Genomic DNA, 21437 nt, shown 5'->3' on the forward strand with positions numbered 1-21437 from the left:
GAGGTGTGTCGGTGAGACTGCATTTCAATATTTTGCAACTATTACCTTTGTGTAAATTTTTGTCTGATTAATTCCACCAAAGTCATTAATTCCAACAGGAAGATGTATGTACTGCAAAAATATAGTTTTCAAAATGTCCCTCAAGGACCTTTTTTTTTCCTGAATAAGTTTAAGAATTTCACTTAAGTTTATTTTTTAAAGAAATAAAGTCTGTGATTCTTGAGCACAGCTCCCAACGGACACATGACCCCGGCAGCCCTAAGCCAGGTGGGAAAAGCTGGAGAGAGAGGCCCAGAAGTCTGAGCTTCCTGGTGGGTGTTAGTGTTAAATAGATTAGGAAGAAAGCTGCCAGTTTCTGGGTTCCACTTCAGAGACCAGGAATCCCACCCTATCTGGAATGCTTTTCTTCCCTTCCAAGTTCACCAGTTTGGCCCGTTGTTCTCTGTCCTTCCACACATACTCAGAAACAGCAGAGCCTGTCCCACTGGAGTATTACTTCATTAAACAAACTGAAAACATTACGCTGTGCTCTTCCCAAGTGCCAAAATCCCTCACCAAACAGCAATTTATCTCTGGTCACTCCCATCCTTCCAGCCTTCCCTCCAGTCTCTCCACGGGTGAGGCATCCCCACTTCCATTCAAAACCAGTTTTTCTCCCAACTTTATCAGACTCCTGAACCACTAATTATCACTTCTCTGTTTTTCCTCTCCATTGGATTCTTCCCCTCAACCTAACACATTCAAATCTCTTCCATAACTTTCTTTCTAATAACAATCTTTTTAAAATTTTTATTTACTTATTTGAGAGAGAGAGAGAAGGAATGAGTAGAGGGGAGGGGCAGAAGGAAAGGGAGAAGCAGATGCCCCGCTGAGCAGAGAGCCTGATGCCAGATTTCAGGACCCTGGGATCATGACCTGAGCTGAAGGCAGAACACTTAACAGACTGAGTCACCCGGGCTCCCCTGACTCTATCTCCTTTTAGTTACTGTTTCATTTTCCTCCTTCCCTGCTTGTCCTTATTTCAAAAAAACAAAACTAAAAACAAAAAAACCTGGTATTCTGATGTCTTCACTTCCTCTTTTCTGTTATCACTGCCCAAGTTTGTGCTAGCTTCTTGAGGAATTAAATCATATGTTTGGCCCTTTCAAGTTTATAATGAGCTTGAATCCCTAGATCATTTTGCAACAATTGTTGCCAAGCTAAATCCCTCCCATCTTGAATTTGAGTAATTATATGAACACAAACTTAAAAATGGAAGTTTACTTGATTTCTACTAATCATGTTAAGCCTCTCCCTTTGGCTCCGCTCTCAGGTCATAATCTCAGGGTCCTGAGATTGAGCCCGTCATCGGGCTCTCTGCTCAGCGGGAAGCCTACTCCCCACCCTCTCTCTGCCTGCCTCTCTCTCTGCCTACTTGTGATCTTTCTATGTCAAATAAATAAATAAAATATTTAAATAAAGTCTTTAACGGTTTCTCAATTCTATGTTCTCCAGCTTTGTGTCATTTTCCACTAGTTCAACCCACTGCTAAACGCAGGGTTTTAGGCCCTCTTGGATCCTCCAGAGCTTTCCTGAACACTGGGGCTAAGAGAGGTCACTAGGCTACCCCAAACTATCTTCACAAGTATTATATGCAGAGATTCCTATGAGCCCTTTAGAGCAGTCTATTAAGAACCCATCTGGATCTGTCCATAACATTCTACTGTCGCTCTCATTGGGGTCACTAAAAACCTCCAAATTGTTTTTCTAAGTGTGCACTAAGCTATATCATTTCTTTTTACTCTTTTTTTTTTTAACCTCACTAACTTTCTACTACATTTGATGCTACACATTTCCTCTTTCTCACATTACAATGTCAGTGTCCTTGGCTTTCCTAACAACCTCTTCCCTGGATTCTTGTCCCACCTCCATTCCTTCTTCCTCTTGCTTCTTTAATATAAGTGATTCTCACGGTTCTGGCCTGGGCCCACTTTTCTACTTCTCATTCTACTTGCTCTTCCAGTGTGATCTCATCCATCTACGTATTGCAAAAAGATTTCCAAGTCTTTTGTCCAGTCCATACCTCTCCCTCCAAGCTTCCTTGTTATAGCTACCTCCTTCTGGACATCCCCACATAGTTACCACGGAACTTCAAATCGCCATGCTCAAAACCAAACTATTTTCTTCACTGGGGCCTCTTCCAATATTCCCTATTTGATTCATTTACCCACAGCTAGAATCCCAATACTCCAGAGATCTTGGGATACAAGGCTTTCTTGGCCATTCTCCATAATAAACTGATTTTTTAAATGTCACTAAATAGGCATGGAACAATAAGGCTTTTGGTGTTTCTGTCCCACAAGATAATTCATGTAAGTTGTAACAAGGGACCTTGAAACTAAAAGCACAAAATGGGCTCAAAGGATATATTGTATTTCCTAAAGAGGAATTACTATATGGTACCAGATTATAAATGTAAATCTCCAAAATTCAGACATCAAGAATTTGAAAATATATATGTCAGGACCTCTTCCTTTAGTAATGTCAAAATATAGTTGAAAAAAATGTATATATAGTTGAGAAAGATAATTATGCATGACCAAATAGAGATTAATAGAAGAGTTTGTAGGGGCATCTGGGTGACTCGATCAGTTAAGCCTCTGCCTTCAACTCAGGTCATGATCCCAGAGTCCTGGGATAGAGCCTCTGTAGCATCAGGCTCCCTGCTCAGCAGGGAGTCTGCTTCCCCTCTGTTTGCCACTATCCCTGCTTATGCTCTCAGTCAAATAAATAAAGAAATAAAATATTTTTTGACAAGTAGAGAGATTTATAGGTGCTGAAAGGAAAAAAAAAGCTTGGGAAGAAATGACAGAGCAATGTATATTTAAATGGACATTTATAGAAAGGACAAAATTCATATAGATGGGATAGTGTTTTCTGAGGAAGATCACCCAGGTAATGCAAATAATTTTCATTGTGGCCCATCAGGAAATGAAGTTAAAATAGCTAATAACTATAATTACAACTAATGACTAATTATGGAATTAAAATTGTAAACAAAAGACTGATGCCAAAAAATAATAATATAGCAGGTTTTGTTGTTATCCCGTCAACATCCTCTCAGCACTTACTACACACATACAGAAGAAAAGTCCTCTATAAGTGTTTACAACTTTTAACCTAAAGACTTTTTCATGAACCCTGCAAAATAGGTCAGAAGTGCCAAAGAACTTTGACTCCTGAGAGCAGTCTTCAACCAGTGATAAATTGAAGTTGAAGGATAAACTGTGCTGGGCTGAAAAATGTCCTCTAAAAATAGTAGGCCCTAAGCCCTAAAGCCTGTGAATATTACCTCATATGGCCAAAGGTGTGAATAAGGATCTTGAAATGGGGAGATTATCCTGGACTATCCAGATAGGCCCCAAATGGAATTACATGTGCCTGTATATAAGCTTGGAGGAGAGAAATTAGAAGAGGAAAAGGCAATGTGACTACAGAGCAGAGATTGTAGTGATGTAGCCACAAATCAAGTAATGCCCCAGCACCAGAAAGGGCAAGAGGCAAGAGACAGATTCTCCCCCAGATCCTCTGGAGGGAGCACAACCCTGCTGACAGCTTGATTTCAGTGATAATGATTTCTGATTTCTGATCTCAGCTGGTGAGAGAGTGAATTTTGTGGGCACCTGACTGGTTCAGTTGGTAGAACCTGAGACTCTGGATCTCAGAGTTGTAGGCTTGAGCCTCACATTGGGTGTAGAGATTCCTTAAAAAAAAAAAAAAAAAAAAAAAAAAAAAAAAAAAAAAACCTTAAAAAAATTTCTGTTGTCTTCAACCACCAAATTTGTGACAATTTGTCACAAGAGCCATCAAAAACTAATACACCATTATTTATACTAATCAGCATGCTAATGTTCTCATTCCACAGAAGTAGGATGTCTCTGAGGCATCTTCCACATTGTCTCCCAGAGATCCACGGAAGGAATGAGCTCCACCTACAAAGCTAACCTACTCATCAGTCCACTCTTTCATTGTCCTTTTCTTCCCCGTCTCACTTCCCCACCCTCTATCAGTGGTTTCTGGACTCTTCTTTAAAATAAACCACTTATACTTACATCCTTGTGTATTAGTTTTCTGGGGATGCCATAACAAAGTACCATAATTTGCATGACCATAACAAATTTATTCTCTCGCAGTCTGGAGGCTGAAAGTTAGAAATAAAGGTGTTGGCACACAGTTGTTTCCTTTTTAGGGATCTGAGGGAGAATCTCTTCCATGCTTCTCTCCTAGCTTCTGGTGACAGCTAAAAGTCCTAGGAATTTTCAGCTTGTGAGTGCAAGACTCCAGTCTCTGCCTCCATCCTTACACAGCATCCCCTTGTGTCTATGTCTTCACATGGCTGTCTTCCCCTCAGATTGGATTAAGGGATCACGCTAATGACCTCATCTCAACCTAATTACATCCGCACAACCCCTGTTTCCAAATAAGGTCACATCCATAAATACTGAAGGTTAAGATTTTATCATATTTTGGAGAGCAAACAATTCAACCCATAAGACCTTGACTCAGGGTCAAATTCGGGGACCCCAACCTAAGACTTATCACCTATTAAACACTTTTTATGGTTCTCTAAGTACAAATTATTTCATTTTATCCTCAATAATTTTATAAGATAAATATTAGCTCCATTTTAAAGTTAATGAATCTGAGGCTTAGATATACTGTAACAAAGTCTACATTTTACCAGGTGGGAAATGTAATAAAATGCTAGTTCCACCAGTGGTAGTACTTTCTCAGCAAAAGGGGTCAAATGCCTTAAACTCTTTTTCTAATCTGCTATATTATAGAACAGGAAAAAATTAAAGAGGATCTTCTTAGGGTTCTTTTCTACTTAAGATTTTTGTTAATAAATTAAACTGATAATACATGACATTTCCTCTTTCTTGTATTAGTTGTTCAGAGTCATTATTTATTCATTGCTTTCCAAAATCTCTAGGGAAGGGGAAGTAGATTCTGTACACAATGTCGTGTACAGTTTCTAATAGTCCCTTTGGCAGCAACAGTTCCTCGCTCCCCTCCCTGTACCAGACTCTGCTAGGAGCTCTCTATGAAAGACTGTTTGTAAAACAAACAAGACTTTGTCTCTAGATCTCTATTCTAAAGCTGCTGGGAAGTATAGCTGAGCATGAAGGGACTATAGAGTGAAACTAATATCTAAAGTAACGTGTAAGTCATCTCACACCTCCCACAACATACCCCTGCTTATTGTAATACTCTCTATCACCCCTATCACCAAAGCTCAAGTCCTCCCTCTGCTTGGAAATACCTCATTCATGTACTTACCACATATACACAGAAAGAAGGCCTGCTTAGGTGGCATTTTCCAAGTTGCTGCTGCATTTGGAGTGACAACTGTCACTCCAGAAAGAAGATAAAGATCTGCCCCCTAAGGACTCTCTTTCTTGGGTCCATTGGGGAAAAAGAGACTTTTTAATGTTCTATTTAGGACCTCTTAACACCCAGAGAAAAAGGAAATTTGTGGCTTCTGGAGGTAGCAAAAATGGGAAGTGAAGGAGGGGAAGGATGTAACTGGAAGGGACAGGCTCCAAAATAGCTAGTTTTTAAACATAATTTAAGGATGTATGTGTATATCATAGTAGAATTATAGTTTTAGTGAGCATATGAGTTGCCTATCTCTGCTTAATAAATTACTCTAAAACTTAGCAACTCAAAACAATAAACATTTATTATTTCACACAGTTCCTGGGGGTTTGCAATTTAGGAGTGGCTTAGCAAAATGTTTCTTGTTCTGGAAGTTGAAGTCTAAGTGTTGGTTAAGGCTGCACTCATCTGAAGACTTTAGTGAGGCTCCAGGATTAACTTCTAAGATGGCTCTTGGCAAAAGGCCTCAGTTCCTTACTGTCTGTTGGCGGGAAGCTTCAGTTTTTCATTGTGTGGATCTCCTTAGAACTGCTTCAGTATCTTCATGACAAAGCAGCTGACTTCCCCCAAAGCAAGTTAACCAAGAGAGAGCAAGGGGAAAGCTCTAATGCCTTTTAAGATCTAGTCATATAGTGGTGTTTAAACCTAGTTACAGATTTAAGTCACCCAGGAACTTTGGAAACTAAGAATACCCCATCCCACATAAATGAAATCAAATCTCTGAGGGTGATGCCTAAGCATTGGTGTTTTTTACTCTTTCTAAGCTACCGTGACTCTAATACAGCCATGTTTGAGAATTCTGCGTGGGGCACTGACGCTCAGATATAGCTGCACGTTGGAATCACTTGGGTGGGAATTGAAAACACTGATTCCTTTTATAGGGTAAATTTTGCTCCCCAATTCATATATTGAAATCCTATCCCTAGAACCTCAGAATGTGACTATACTTGGAGATGGGTTCTTTAAGGAGGTCAAGTGAGCTCATTAGGGTAGGCCCTGATCCTTACAAGGAGATCAGGATACAGCTTCAGAGATAAGACCATGTGAAGGAATGAGGAGGGAAAAACCACCCTCTACAAAACCAAAAAGAGAAGCCTCAGAAGAAACCAACCTTGCGGGCGAATCCTGAGAAAATAAATTGAAAATAATAAATAAATAATCAGGAGCCACCCAGGCTCTGATACTTTGTTACGGCAGCCCTAGTGAACTAATACAGAATCCATCCTCAGAATTCTGATTTCATAGGCATGAATATAACTGGGGATCAGAACATTTTTAATGTTCTCAGGTGATTTAATGTGCATCAGTGTTAAGAGTCCCTGCTTTAGGAATCCTGATGTCTGACTTCACCTGTTGTTTTTTGGTTTTTTTTTTAAGATTTTATTTATTTGTCAGAGAGAGAGAGTGAGCACAGGCAGACAGAGTAGCAGGCAGAGGCAGAGGGAGAAGCAGGCTCCCCGCTGAGCAAGGAGCCCGCTGTGGGACTCAATCCCAGGACGCTGGGATCATGACCTGAGCTGAAGGCAGCTGCCCAACCAACTGAGCCACCCAGGCGTCCCAGACTTCACCTATTCAAAAAAAAAAGATCCGGTTTTGGAAATCATCACCTCTGCTATTCAATTTTTTAGAAGTGAGTCACTTAATTCAGACCACATTCAATAATAGGGGAATGAGAGTTCACTTTTTGAAGGGAGAAGTATCAAAAAATTTGTGGACACATTTAAAAATAATCAGTGTTAATGGGGCACCAGGTGGCTCAGTTGGTTGATTTCAGCTCAAGTCATGATCTCAGGGTCCTGGGATTGAGCCCTGGGTGGGGCTTCATGCTCAGTGGGGAGTCTGCTTAAGGATTCTCTCTCTTTCTCTCTCTCCTACCTTCCCTCTCTCCCTCACCCTCTACCTCTTCCCCGACTCACACTCTTTCTCTCTCTCTCAAATAAATAAGTAAATCTTTAAAAAAAAATGAGTATTGGGTCCAATGAACATTTATTGAGCATCTTTACTAGGACCTGAGTGGGCACTAGAATTCAAAAACAAATTATTTTCCTGCCACTCAGGCCTAAAGAAATTGGAATTTTTGTGTAGGTAGGCAAGAGGCAATTTTAGAACACAGAACATTACAAGACTATGATAGTTTAAAGCTGAATGTTCATGAGGTGAGATGTAAATTGTGGACAATATGAGGGATTGGTTTTCTTCTGAGCAGAGGAGAGGTTATTTTGTAACCATGTGACTGCCCATTCTTGAAACTTTATAAGATCTGAACTGAGAAATGAGGAAGTACAGAGATGGTGATTCATTCCATCTTGTAATCCTTGACACCTGGGTCATTATTTTTTATCTACAAATAATATTTACTGGTTTGTTGAATTAAAAGTTTTTAAAGATATTATTTATTTATTTGACAGAGAGAAAGAGCCATCACAAGTAGGCAGAGAGGCAGGCAGAGAGAGTGGGGGAAGCAGGTTCCCTGCGGAGCAGGGAGCCCGATGGAGGACTCGATCCCAGGACCCTGAGATCATGACCTGAGCTGAAGGCAGAGGCATTACCCACTGAGCCACCCAGGCACCCCTGTTGAATTAAATTTAACTGATGAATTAAGATGACTCCTAAGTATAGACTCAGGTACCCCATTTGATTTTTGTAAATTTTGATTGCTATGGTTTAGAATAATGTTTTCTATTAATTTTTTTTTAAATGGTCAACTCTTCTCTCTAGAATTTAGAGCAATCACAGAGGCACAAACTCTTTGAGGCCCATGAGCCATACTCTGCCAGTGGAATTATTGTGTTCGGTTAAAACAGTGTATGCATGTGTGTGTGTGTTTGTGAAAGAGATATTTTAAATTGATTTTTAAATGCATTTAGGTGGAAGACACAGTCAGTATGCATTCCCTTGTTCCCTACTACTTCCTGTTGTCTAATACCCATCAGTCATACTGGTCCCTAAAGGCTTCAGTGTGAGACCCAGGCACATAGATTTAAAATTTCAGGATTACAATGCATAATAGTATTCTGGCCTATTCTTTTTTTTTTTTTAATACAATTTTATTCATTTATTTCAGAGAAGAAAGCGAGAAAGGTACAGGGGTAGAGGAGGAAGGGGGAAGGAAGAGGGAGAGCGAATCTAAAGCAGAGTCCACACTCAGCGCAGAGCCTGATACGGGGCTGGATGCGGTGTTTGATCCCATGACCTGTGATCACGACCTGAGCTGAAACCAAGAGTCAGATACTTAACCGACTGAGCCGCCCAGGCAACCCTATTTTGGCTTTCTCTTACTCTCCATCCCAAGGGTGAGCTGTTTCCAGTAGATGACTCTTGGTTTTAGGTCAAAAGTACTGTTGCAGCGGTTATTGCATTTTGTGCATTCTGCTAAACACTTGGTTTCTCTCTGTCTCTTCTTTCCCTTCCCTCCTAGTCAGTGTTTGTGGTGAATATTCTCATTTCCTACAATTTTCAATCCACAGCCTCAATGATACATGGAAAAAAGCACACATATGGAGGTCAGACAGACTTTGTTTTTACTAATTTTTAAAATGGAGGTAACAATGCCTGTGACTGAAATAATGTATATATAGCATTTGGCGTGGAAAAGGTGTGGTGAACTTAAGAAACATTCCCTCCAGGGGCACCTGGATGGCTCATTGGTTAAGCCTCTGACTTCGGCTCAGGTCATGGTCTCAGGGTCCTGGGATCAAGCCCCCTTATCAGGCTCTCTGCTCAGCGGGGAGCCTGCTTCCCTCTCTCTGCCTGCTTCTCTGCCTACTTGTGATCTCTCTGTATCAAATAAATAAATATATTTTTAAAATTTTTAAAAATTTAAAAAAGAAACATTCCCTCCTTCTTATTAGCAAATACTTTCAAGAACTTCTTTCTGTGAGGCTTCTTGCACAGGCCTTCCACTTTTGACTCTCTTTTCCTATGTTGATTCTTTTCAGTTCATTCATTTATCCTTTTATTAATTCACTTATCCAACAAATATTAATTGGCCACTCATTCTAATATCAACCACTATGTCAGAGCCTGAGGAAAAAAAATGATATTATCCCTGCTGTAATTGAGCTTGTGTTCTGCTAGCAGAAAGCAGGTATTAAGGAATCACACTAATTGATGTGAAGTTTTAAAATTCTATAATTTTAGTTGTAATTAGTGCCAAAGTATTAAGTGTTAGGACCTATCATAACAGCAGGATGTGGCCTTGTCAGGGAGGTCATTCTAGGCTTTTACTGAAGGAATCATAACTTGAGATCTCAAGAAAACAGGTAATTCTGGTAGGGGGCGTGGGGAGTGATTATAATTTCTAGCAGATGGAACAGCATGTGCAAAGCCCCAAAGGGAGCACAGGCTTATTACTGGTCAGTTTCCTGCTTGCTTGCTTTCTCCCTCTTTCTTTCTTCCTTCCTTATTCCTTTTCTTTCTTTCTCCTTAAGTGCAGAGGATTATTAACAACTTCCTCAGTTCTTAAAACATTATCATCATTTATTCATGCAAAGACTATCAGATGCATTTTTATTTAGTACTATATTCAGTTTTATTTCCTTTCAGCAATTCCTTTCTCCTCTCTTCCATAGACAACTATTTTAACACATTTAACATAGATGAAGAATAGTTTAAAAATACCTTAAAAATTTTTTTCTATATTCTTTTCTATTACTTTGGTAATAAAAATAAAGACATCATTGAGATATAAAGGGAAATATTTAATCTACTCCAAGTCTGGCCCCAAACATTTCTGAAAATACTAATGCTTGATAAATTTAGTCCTCCTGGGGCGCCTGGGTGGCTCAGTGGATTGGGCCGCTGCCTTCGGCTCAGGTCATGATCTCAAGGTCCTGGGATCGGGCCCCGCATCGGGCTCTCTGCTCCGCCGGGAGCCTGCTTCCTCCACTCTCTCTGCCTACCTCTCTGACTACTTGTGATCTCTCTCTCTGTCAAATAAATAAATAAAATCTTTAAAAAAAAAAAAAAAAAAAATTTAGTCCTCCTTCTGCCAAATTTATGTAAAAACTCTCATTTGATTATAGCAGTAGCAGCTATTTGCAGAACTTGTCACTGTTTTTGCAAGTCTGTCAATAGCTTTTTTAAAAAATATATTTTATCTCTTTATGAGGGGGAGAGAGAGGAGGGACAGAGGGAATCTCAAGCAGAATTTCAAGCAGAATTTCAGGCATACTCCTTGCTGATGCAGGGCTTGATCTCATGCCCATGAGATCATGACCGGAGCAGAAATCATGAGTCCCACACCTAACTGACTGAACCACCCACGCACCCTTCAATAAATGCTGGTAGATACTTTTTCTTCCAGATGTAACTGAATGCCCTCTTGCAGCATAAAAAATATTTTCAGCTCTTGTTTTGTCACAACACATAGCTATGGCATGTATATGGAAATGATTTCAAGAGCATTCTTGTAGAGGGTTACCATTGAATCAACTTTAAAAATTTTCATAAAAAGGAAGAGTATAAAAAATTCAAAAACCTCCATTAGTCTTCTTTTTTGTCTATCCTTTGTGGCCTTATCAAGCTAGTCATGCAGTTTTATGCATCATTGTCATTATAATATGTAATTGTATATCTCTACCTTTTAATATTACTTTGTAAAATTTCTCCATATTTCTGAATTTTTATCATTTTAATAATCTGCCTATGTCACTGATATACTAGATTTTCCTACACTTCCTGTATTATTGACAGTATCAGTAATTTTTCTTTAAAGATTTTATTTGAGAGAGAGAGCACAAGCAGGGCAAGTGGCAGAGGGAGAGGGAGAAGCAGGCTCCCCACTGAGCAGAGAGCCTGACATGGGCCTCAATCCCAGGACCCTGAGACCATGACCTGGGCCCAAGGCAGACACTTTAGCTGACTGAGCCACCCAGGCACCCCCACAATTTCAGTGTTTTTTAGCTTTTAACTACTAAATATGTTGCTATAAGCATCTTTGTATGCTTTTATTTTATTCTTTTGAATGATTTCCTTATGGCAGATTCCCAGGAGTAAGATTACAGTGCCTCTTAATACATGGCATCGGTTTGGTTCTCCAAAAGATCAGTGTGCATTTCTAAAGCATTTCATCTGTCTCTTGGTTTGTGGCTGTCCCTCTGTGACTTACCAAATAGCAGCTGCTTTGTGATTTTACTATCATTTATTTCCCACACATATCTTATCCGGCTGAGTTACTCTGTAATACACATCCTTTCAATACTTGTTATCTAGCTATAATCCACAATCTTAGTCTTACTCATCCCCTCTTACCAGGAGAGGCTTTGCCAAGCATGCATGGAATTTAAACCACTTGTGGACATTGAAGATGATTTCAGTACCAATCCAAGTCACATGGTCCCACAGAAGGTTGCTTATTCCCATTGCTTTACAGAACTTTCTTGTGGATTTTGTTATCAAAATTATTCTGAGTCTTGTCAACTGATTTCCAGATGGATGTATTGACCACATTTTTGTTTAATCAGTTTATCATCAAATCTCATAAACTTATCAAAGCTTTCAGATCAGCATATAGTGAGGATAACCTATGGTTATTTTAGATCTCACTAGTGCCTACTCATGCAGCACAAGTCATCTTTAGGTTAGGCATTTATCCATGAAAGATGAAATTGTGCGCATTCAAGAGTATAAATAGGAATCAGCTTCAGGCAGTTTCTGAAATGGCCTTGAGGATTATAGATAGGCATAATCTATTGAGTTGGGAATTTCCTGGGTGCTAGATATGTATTTTTTTAAAAAGACTGTATTTATTTGAGAGAGAAATAGAGAGAAAGAGAGAGAGAGAGAGAGTGTGTGTGTGTGTGTGTGTATGTGTGTGTGTGCATGAGATGGGGGAAGGGTAGAAACAGAGAGACAAACAGACTCTCTGCTGAGCTGGGAGCCTGACTTGGGGCTTGATCCTAGGACCCTGAGATCATGACCTGAGCTGAAGTCACACACTAAACTGACTGAGCCACCCAGGTGGCTATATGTATTTTGTTGGTATATATATTTTGATGGTAGTTTTATTCATCTAATAATTCATGTATTCATTTAGTAAATGTTTATTGAACAGCTACTCTGTCCTTGGCACTGTGCTAGTTATTATTGCTAAGAAGGTGAACAAAACAAACACAGAGCTTGCAGTGTAGATTGTGTGTGTGTGTATTCAAATGCCAGTCCAAAATGCTATGAGATTGGAGCTATGACAGTGGCTACAAAAAAAAAAAAAAAAAAAAAAGAGTGCTTTGAAAGCATATAACTGGAGTCTACTCAATTAGAGGGGAAGTCAGAGAAGAGTTCCTGAGAAGGTATCATTAAAACTGAGTCCTTGGGGCACCTGGGTGGCTCAGTGGGTTAAGCCTCTGCCTTCGGCTCAAGTCATGATCCCAGGATCCTGGGATCGAGCCCCATACCAGGCTCTCTACACAGCAGGGAGCCTGCTTCCCCCTCTCTCGCCCTGCCTCTCTGCCTACTTGTGATCTCTGTCGAATAAATAAATAAAATCTTAAAAAAACAAAAACAAAAACTGAGTCCTGGGGGGAGGTGAGGGGGGCGAGGAGTAGGCATCTGGGTGGCTCAGTTGTTAAGCGTCTGCCTTCGGCTCCTGTCATGATCCCAGGATCCCGGGATCAAGCCCCACGTTGGACTCCCTGCTCAGTGGGGAGTCTGCTTCTCCCTCGCCTGCTTGTGTTTTGTCTCTTGCTGTCTTTCTCTGTGAAATAAATAAATAAAATCTAAACAAACAAACAAACAAACAAAACTAAGTCCTGGGGGAGCCTGGGTGTCTCAGTAAGTTAAGCAGCCAGCTCTTGATCTCAGGGTCCTGAGTTCAGGCCCCACATTGGGCTCATGCTGGGCATGGAACCTACTTAAAAAATAATAAACAAACAAGCATACTGAGTCCAGAGGAGTTAGCCCAGGTCAACAAGTTAGGGCAGAGTCCTCTAGGCAGGGGACCAACATACATAAAGACCCTTAGGGAGAATGGGCTTTGCACATGATTTCAGAAACAGAGAAAAGGGTGATGTGCCTGAAACATGATGAGTAGGGAGAAGAGAAATGAGAAATGAGGCCGGAGAGACAGATAAAAGTTAGTATAGCAAAAATCCCAGATCATTATGCAGAACATGCTAGATATACGAGCTTACAGAAGGAGTTTTGTAGTAGCTGGAATGAAAAGAAGATCAATATGACTAAAGTCCAGGGATTCTGGGGAGAAGAGGGAGAGGAGGCTAGATAGGTACAGAGACTGTGAAGAGCTTTGTAGGTCATGAGAAAATATTTTGGTTTTGGAAGCCATTTCTTTTAGATTAAGGAAGAAGAACCCTCCCCAAGTATACTCAGAAAAATATAGTCAAAAATGGAGAAAATAGGGCAATGAAAACTGAGGAAGAAATGTTTCTTTTAAAAGGTTAAAAGGTTTTCATGATGATGACTAAAAATGTAGGGCAGTGACAATATCAGTTTTGTGCTCATAAAAAAGTATTTTGGCTGCAGCCACGGAGAATCATTTGCGTGTGCCCCCAAGTGAGTGTGGGGAGACCAGCTGGGGGTTAATTCTGTCACCCAGGAAAAGATGATGGCAATTTAGTCTGGGTGGGTGGATATAGTGTGAAGTGAATAAATTTAAAAGATATTTACATTTGATCCTCAGACTTTATTCATATTATAGCTGAAAGTATATAAGGATCTTTCAGCTATCCAATTTCAGAGGATCTATTGTAAACCATGATGACTATAGTTGATAACACCATATTATATTTTTAGAAAGAACAGTAAAAATATTTTATCTAAAAAACACAAGACATGTAGGAGGTAAAAAAAAAAAGACAGACTTTAGTAACTTTTTTGTGTATTAGCTTCCTAGGGCTGTAATAACAAAATACCAAAACCTAAGTAGCTTTAAAAAACAGAAATTTATTCTGTCACAGTTCTGCAGACCAGAAATATGAAATCAAGGTGTTGGCAGGGTTGATTTCTTATGAAGGCCCTGAGGGATAATTTACTTCATACTTCTCTCCTAGCTTGTGGTGGCTGTTAGCAATTATTTTGTTTTAAGATTTATTTATTTATTTATTAGAGATAGCGCACGCACACAGTAGGGAGGGGAAGAGAGAATCTCAAGCAGACTCCCTACTGAGCATGGAGCCTGATGCAGGGCTTGATCCCATGATCTTGAGATCATGACCTGAGCCAAAATCTAGAGTTGGACACTCAACCAACTGAACTACCCAGGTGCCCCAGCTGAAAGTAATTCTTTGTGTTCCTTGGCTGGTAGACATGTCATTCCAATCTCTGCCTTCACCTTCACATGCCTTCACCTTCACCTTCACTTTCCACGTCTCTATGTGTCATTTGTTTTCCCTGTCTTTTTAAAGGACACCCATTATACCTATTTATTAGCTCTATGAAGAGAGTGAGGCCTAATTCAGGATGATCTCATGTTAAGAGTGTCTGCAAAGATCCTTTTCTAAATAGTCACATTCACAGGTACTAGGGGTTAGGACCTGGGCATATCTCTTGGGAGGACACAATAGAACCCACTATACTTGGCAAACGGGATAAGGAAGAGATAAATATCAAGGATTACTCTTGGGTTATAGGTTTGTACAATTAGACATACAGTGCTATTATTCAGTAAGATATAGAATATTATAATAAGAATAGATTTCAAGGAGGCAATTATGAATTTAAACTTGTATATACTAGGTTTTAGGTGGCTTTGATACCAGCAAGCAGAAATGTTGGGTAGACAGTTGGCATGTCCGATCTGGAGTGATTGAGTCAATGGTGGTAATGCATATTAAGATAGAAAACAATGGAAGAAAACCAGGAGAGACTCACTTTAGTCTTATTACGTTTATGATACCTAGATATATCTGTATGGGAATGTCATATAGTTGGATTATAACATAGGAGTGGTAGGTTAAATTCTAGTCATCAGTTTATAGATGATCATCAAAATCATGAGAATTAATGAGATTGCCTGGAGTACAGAGGGTTGAGTGAGAGAGAAAAGGCTTCAGACTTAGAGGAAGAAATTCTGTCTTCCAAGGAAGAAACAGAAGAGGTGGCCAAAGAGGTAAGAGACTATGGCAACATAGGAGACTATGGCAACAATAGAGTAATGAAAACTAAGGAAAAAGAGTGTTTCTTTCAAAAAGTTAACAGCTAGGGAAAGGAGTGTTTCAATATGGAAGGAGTAATCAACAGCATAAATGCTGTTGAAAGATCAAGCAACATGGAGACTGAAAACTGTCTATTGGATCAAGAATAAGAAAGTCACTAATGAGAGTAAAGAATTGTGTACGGAGGCTAGAACAGATTAAATGGGAGATGAGGAAATGGAGACATCTTTAAAACATTTTCTTGGAAATGACCTCAAACTTAGAAAAAGTTGCAAACATAGGGGCACCTGGGTGACTCAGTTAAGCATCTGCCTTCGGCTCAGCTCATGATCTCAGGGTCCAGGACTGAGCCCCTGCATCAGGATCCCTACTCAGTGGGAAGTCTGTTTCACCCTTTCCTTGTACCCGCCCCCCCACACTTTCTCTCTCTCTCTCTTTCTCTCTCTCTCTCGCCTCCTCTCTCAAATAAATAAAATCTTAAAAAAAAGAAAAAGTTGCAAACATAAAAATAGCATGAAGAATACTCATATATCTTTCCCAGATTTTTCTACTGCTAACGTTTTATCCAGTTTCACTTTTTTTTAAAAGATTTTATTTATTTATTTCACAGATCATAAGTAGGCAGAGAGGCAGGCAGAGAGAGAGAGGAGGAAGCAGGCTCCCTGCTGAGGAGAAAGCCCGATGCGGGGCTTGATCCCAGGACCCTGGGATCATGACCTGAGCCGAAGGCAGAGGCTCAACCCACTGACCCACCCAGGCACCCCTCCAGTTTCACTTTGTCATGAGCTCTGTGTGTGTGTGTGTGCATTTGCATGAATAGGTTTTTTTCTGAATTGTTTGAGGGTAAATTACATATATCATGACCCTTATCCTAAATACTCCACTGTATATTTCCAAAGAATAGAAATATTTTCTTATAGATCTGATACAGCCATTATAAATTATAAATATCAACTGTAATGGTAACTATCAATATTTACATTGACACCTTTATTTAACCCACTGTGCATATGACAGTTGTGTTGGTTGATATAATAGTATACTTCATAGACTGTTTTCTTTTTCTCTACAGAGTACAAAATCAAGTTTAGGGGCAGGTATTACATCTAATTGTCATTTTGTTTTAATCTTCTTTCATCTCAACTATGTCCACAGCTTTTCTTTGTCTTTCATGATAATGGCATTTTTTGAAGAATGAGAAGCCCCCATTTTTTCTAAATAGAATTTTTATTATTTTCTAAATAGAATTTTCTTCCTTTTGATTAGATTGAGGTTATACCTTCTCAGCCACACTGTGTCCTTTTCACAGTATCACATCTAAGTGTGCACAATGTGTAAACAGCTTTTTAAAGAAGCTTGCTTGCTCAGGGAAGAAGAGAGATAAAGTTGTAGCTATAAGCCAGTATTTCTCAACATTGGTTGTAAATTAGAATTACTTGAATAGCTTTTAATATCAGTGTAGGGCTCCTCTTCTAAAGATATTGACTTAATTGGCCTTAGGTGGTGCCCAGACATTAAGTATTTTTGAAACTTCCTAAATGTTATTAATTTGCAGGTGAGTTTGAGAAACATTGCTTTAAGAGTATGTGGGTGGTGACAGAGGTGATTTAACATGATAGAAGTTAAAGCACGTTTGAAAGATATTTGGAAATCCTAGTACGTAAGTAAAAGATTGAGGATTAAAGAAAGATATGAAGAGTTTTGACACCTTTTGTTTTAGGCCTTTGTACTCTCCTTGAGTACAGTTGTAGCAAAATTATATTATGGGATAAGGGACCATATTTACTGTTCAGTAATGAGGCAAGGATCATACTGGTAGAATATGACAAATTGTGTGTTTTGAGATTTTCCATGAAAGTCAAGTTTTCTTAGAAAACGTAAGAATCCAAAGTATACTTGCAGTTTTCCATATTTTAATTGTTAATTAATATTTTGTCACAGAGATTAAAAATATCCTTTCTCAGGGGAACCCTCTTACACTGTTGGTGGGAATGCAAACTGGTGCAGCCACTCTGGAAAACAGTATGGAGATTCCTCAAAAAGTTGAAAATAGAGCTACCCTATAAACCAGCTATTGCCCTACTGGGTATTTACCCAAAAGATACAAATGTAGTGATCCAAAGGGGCACATGCACCCCAGCGTTTATAGCAACAATGTCCACAATACCCAAACTATGGAAAGAGCCCAGATGTCTATCAACAGATGAATGAATAAAGAAAAAGTGGTGTGTGTATATATGCACAATGGAATATTACCCAGCCATCAAAAAAAGAAATCTTGCCATTTGCAATGACATCGACAGAAATAGAAGGTATTATGCTAAGTGAAATAAGGCAATCAGAGAAATACAATGACCATAGTATTTCACTCATATGTGGAAATTAAGAGACGAAAAAGAGGATCATAGGGGAAAGGAGGGAAAAATAAAACAAGATGAAATCAGAGAGGGAGACATAAACCATAAAAGACTCTTGATCATAAGAAACAAAGTGAGAGTTGCTGAAGGGGAATGGGTGGGGGGAGACAGGGTAAATGGGTGATGGACATTAAGGAGGGGATATGATGTAATAAGCACTGAATGTTATATAAGACTGATGAATGAGGGTGCCTGGGGGGCTCAGCTGGTTAAGTATCTGCGCAGATCGTGATCTCAGGATCCTGAGACAGAGCCCTGCATATGACTCCCTGCTCAGTGGGGAGTCTGCTTCTCCCTTCCCTTCTGCTGTTCCCTCAACTTGTGTGTGCTCTCTATCTCTCAAAAAGATACATAAAACTTAAAAAAAAAAAAGACTGACGAATCACTGAACTCTACCTCTGAAACTAAAAAATTAAAAAAAAATCCTTTCTCATAATAGTTTCACCTTATTTATAGGAATGTACCAGGCCTAAAGTTGTATTATTTAGGCCTAAAGTTGTAGTAATATAATATGGTATCAAAGGTTTTTAATGTGGGGGGACCTGGCTGGGTCAGTCGGAAGAGCACATGACTCTTGATCTTGGAGTAATAGATCAAGCCCCAGGTGGGGTGTAGAGATTACTTAAACAAGTAAAACAAACAAAAAAAAGTTTTTAATGTCAAGCTCTTAAGGACCACAAAAAGAATATGCTACACCTTGAAAGTAGATTTCTTAAAAATTTGTAAGATGGTATATATTATTTATCAGATAAGACAGAATCTTACTGTTGAAAGTGGAAAATATAACCACTAATGCCTAAGAAGAATGACTGAAATACTTTATTATGGAATACATATTATTGTAGAAAAAGCTACAAAATATAAATGTGCTTCAGTTTTGAAATCTTTACTGAGAAAACAGTCATGTTGTATGGACTATTATAATTCATAAAACTTTCATTGGTATTGACCAGGGGAGAGGAAGGAGATGAACTAAATAAACCATTTAGAGAAATTGGGAGTTTAAAATACTGTAGTATATTTCATAGAGGGAGAAATAGAGCAATACCTAGAAAGTAGTATGTCAACAAGTTAGAAAAGGTTTGAAAGGGGCACCTTGGGTGGCTCAGTAGGTTAAGCAACTGCCTTCAGCTCAGGCCATGATCCCAGAACCTGGGATGGAGTCCTGCATTGCACTCTCTGCTTATTGAGGAGCCTATCTTTCTCTCTCTGTTCCTTCTGCTTTTGCTCTCTTGCTCATGCTCTCTTTCGCAAGTAAATAAAATCTTAAGAAAAAAAGATTTGAAAAATTTGGAAGTTAAGAAAGTTAGAAAAGAGAAAAGTTGAAACAAGATTGTGATTAGAGGGGCAACTGGGTGGCTCAGTGGGTTAAGCCTCTGCTTTCAGCTCAGGTCATGATCCCAGGGTCCTGGGATCGAGCCCCACATCGGGCTCTCTGCTCAGCGGAGAGCCTGCTTCCCCCCCAACTCTCTGCCTACTTGTGATTTCTACCAAAGCAAGAAAGAAAGAAAGATAGATTGTGATTAGACTCTTTCAGTTATCCTCATCTTTATCATCATGTAACTATCCTTATGTCTAGGTAGCTTCTAAATTAACTTAAATTTCTTTTATTGAGGTGAAAATTTATATAAAATACAGCTATTTAAACATGTACAGTTAAAAAAGTTACAATTAAAGTTACAGTTAAAAAATGTACAATTCAGTGCTATTTAGTGCGTTTGCCATGTCATGCAACCACCACCTGTATCTAGTTGGAAAACATTTTCAACACCTGGTATCCATCAGGTAGTCTGTCCCTATTTCTATCCCCTACCGCAGTCATTGGCAATCACCAATTTGTTTTCTTTCTCAATGGATTTACCTATTCTGGATAGTTCATACAAATGAAGTTATACAATGTGGACCTTTTGTGTCTGGTTTCTTCAACTTAGCATAATTTTTGAAATTCATCTACTTCATATCATATATCCATACTTCATTTCTTTTTATGGCTGTATAATACTCCATTTTGTAAATGTCACATTCTGTTTATTCATTCCTCTGTTGATGAACATTTGGGTTGTCTCTATATTTTGGTTTCTAATTGTGCTGCTGTGAATATTCATGTGTAAGTTTTTGTGTGAACATCTGTTTTCAGTTCTTTTGGGTACAGATCTAGGAGTGGAATTGCCAGGTCATATGGCAATTCAATATTTAACTTCATTGAGGAACCACCAAACATGTTCCATAGCAGCCATACCATTTACATTTCTACTAGCAATGTTTGAGGGTTATACTTTTTCCACATCCTCTTTCCACTTTTTTGAATATAGCTATCCTAGTCAATTTGAGTACCATGTCATTTGGTTTTGATTTACATTTCCCTCTTGACTAATGATATTGAGCATTACTTCATATGCTTACTAATAGCTATTATCTTTGTTATTATCTATTATATTCTTTGGAGAAATGTCTGTTCAAGTCCTTTACCCACTTTAAAATTGGGTTGTCTTGGTAAGTTGTAAGAGTTGTTTATATATTCTGGATACTACACTCTTATCAGATATATGATTTACAAATATTTCCTCTCTTCCTATATTGATTTTTCCACCTGTGTCCTGGAAGTCATTTCTTCTTCTGAAAAATCTTGGCAATAAATAATATTGTTAACTGTGCCTCTGCCACTTAGTCCTTCCTAAGGCCTTCAGATATGCTCATTATAAACGACACTTGATGTTTCTTAAACTGGGTGCTGAGTACATAAGTGTTCATTTTATTTACATATTTTACTATTACTCATATATAGGTTATATTCCTTCTTGCATATAGAAGAAAAAAATATAAAGACTTGGCAATGCTGCTTCCTCTCATTTTACTACCCCATTCTCCTATTTCTCTCCTCTCTTTTCATTGACATACTTCTAGAATGAGTGGCCAATATTTCCCCCTTCATTTTATCTACAGCTAATTCCTCTTCAATCCTTTGCAATACAACTTCTTTGCCCATCTTGAAATAATAACACCTCTGATTCTCTGCCCCACCTCCGTCTTTATTCCTTCTTCCCAGGGTTAAGTCACTAATGACTCACTTTGTTGCAATATGCAGATGACTCTTCAATCCGAGTCTCCAAACCGAAGCCCTAACCTAAATTTTAGAACTCTTTAACTATATCCTGGACAGTCCCAGTCTTTCACTTTACCAGATATATTTCCCCTATTAATCAAGGTTTTGTTTTGTTTTTTTTTCTAATCCAAATCCCATTTCTTCAAACCACGTTAGTTTCAGTCGCAAGAGTTTTGTAGTAATTGCTGGTTCCTCCCTCTTCAATCGCTCCTTTTATCAGCTATCACGTCTTGTGATTTCTACTTTAAATGCCTTTCATTTCCACTCAGTGACTATCACCCCCATTTTAATCCATTATCACGGGGTGCTGGAATTATTTCAACAGTCCCTCTCCATCTGATTCCACTTCCTTTCCCTCCTTAAGTGAAAATGGAAATTTTTAAGAAAAAT

Source organism: Meles meles, chromosome 13, assembly GCF_922984935.1.
Source record: "Meles meles chromosome 13, mMelMel3.1 paternal haplotype, whole genome shotgun sequence".
NCBI lineage: Eukaryota > Metazoa > Chordata > Mammalia > Carnivora > Mustelidae > Meles > Meles meles.